The sequence below is a fragment of the Dromiciops gliroides genome, chromosome 4 (assembly GCF_019393635.1).
Source record: "Dromiciops gliroides isolate mDroGli1 chromosome 4, mDroGli1.pri, whole genome shotgun sequence".
Taxonomy (NCBI): domain Eukaryota; kingdom Metazoa; phylum Chordata; class Mammalia; order Microbiotheria; family Microbiotheriidae; genus Dromiciops; species Dromiciops gliroides.
Window position 1 is genome coordinate 112,986,475 of NC_057864.1, and position 1,935 is coordinate 112,988,409.

A 1,935-nucleotide genomic window follows, 5' to 3' on the forward strand; every position below is an offset into this window, starting at 1 on the left:
AGATTGGGACATAAATTGATCTTTTCCAATCTAGTAACCACTGTTGAGTTTTCCAATTGCTGTCATATCGAGTGCAGCACTTTAACAGCATCATCTTTTAGGATTTTAAATAGTTCATCTGGTATAGTCACCTCCACTAGTTTTATTGTTATCAATGTTTCCTGAGGCCCTCATTCTCCAAGATGTATGGCTCTAGATCAATAACTACACCATCATGGTTATTGGTGATGTCAAGATCTTTATTGAATAGTTCTTTTGTGTCTTCTTGTTGTCTCTTCTTAATCTCTTCCAGTCCTGTTAAGTTCCTACCATTTTTGTCTTTTATCGTGTCCATTTTGCATGAAATGTTCCCTTAATAGCTCTAATTTTCTTGAAGAGATCTGTCTTTCCTATTCCATTGTTTTCCTTTATTTCTTTGCATTGCTCATTTAAGAAATCTTTATCTCTCTTTACTATCCTCTGGAATTCTGCATTCAGCTTTCCCTTCCTCCTTTCCCTTTTGCTTTCATTCTTTCCTTGGCTATTTCTAAAGCCTCATCAGACACCATTTTTCTTTCTAACTTTTCTTTTTTGAGGGATTTTTTTTGTTGGGGCCTCCTGCGCAGCACTGCAAAACTCCATAGTTCTTCGGCCTCTCTATCTACCAGCTCTGATCCCTTGAATCTATTCATCACCTGCACTTCATATTTATAAAGGGTGTTATTTAGGTCATACCTATACAGTCTGCTGGTTTTCCATACTTTCTTCAACTTGTCTGAATTTTGCAATAAGAAGTTCATGATCTGAGTCACAATCCATTCCAGGTCTTCTTTAACTGATTACATGTATAGAGCTTCTCCATCTTTGCCTGGAAAAGTAGATAATCAATCTGCTTTCAATATTGACCATCTGGTAACGTCCATGTGTAAGTCTCCTTTTGGGTTGTGGAAAGAGTATTTGCTATGACCAGCTAGTTATCTTGACAAAACTCTATTAGTTTCTGCCCTGCTTCAATCCATCCTCCAAGACCAAACTTGCCTGTTATTCCAGAATTAATCTATCACCTAATTAATTAATTATACTGCTCACCCATCCATTTATTTATTTATTTGATTGTTGGTTTATTTATTTTTTATATCTGTTATTCAGAAGATAATTCTTCTGATTTCCTACTTTAGTATCCAAATCCCCTATGATGAGTGTGACATCCTTTTTTGGTGTTATTTTTAGAAGATGTTGGCTTCTTCATCATGAGTGGTTGGAGCACAGGCTTGTATTACTGTGATGCTGGATGCTTTGCCTTGGATTCAAACAGATATCATTCTGTCATTTTCGAGATTATACCCCAGCACTGCTTTTCTCATTCTTTTATTGACTCTGAGAGCTGCTCCATTTTTTCTGAGATGCTTGCCCACAGTGGTATGTGTAGTGATCACCCAAATTAAATCACCCATTCCCATCCATTTAAGTTCACTGACAGCCAAGATGTGGATGTTCAATCGTTCCATCTCCTGTTTGACCACATCCTTCTTACCTTGGTTCCTAGATCTTACATTCCAGGTTCCTATGCAATATTGATCTTCACAGCATTGGGCTTTCCTTTCATCACCAGCGGAACTTCCTTTCAGCTTTGGCCCAGCTGCTTCATTAATACTAGAGCCACTTGTAGTCATTTTCTGCTCTTCCCCAGTAGCATGTTGGACACCTTCTGATCTGACAGGTTCATATTCTTGTGTCATATCATTTATCATTTAGTACTACCCATGAGGTTTTCTTGGCAAAGAGACTGGAGTGGTTTGCCATTCCCTTCTCCAGTGGATCACCTTTTTTCAGAACTTTCCACTATGACCTGTGTGTTTTGGGTAACCCTGCATGGTATATCCCCCTCTGCCACAACAAGGCAGTGATCCAGGAGGGGAGGTTGGAGCTTAGAGAGCATTTTGGTTTTTGTGGCTG

The 1,935-nt window shown here is 38.7% G+C and overlaps 1 pseudogene; it reads right to left on the minus strand.

The window, feature by feature from the left end:
• Window positions 1-714: 714 nt before the first annotated feature.
• Window positions 715-1,730, minus strand: LOC122754678 (annotated as a pseudogene).
• Window positions 1,731-1,935: the final 205 nt, after the last annotated feature.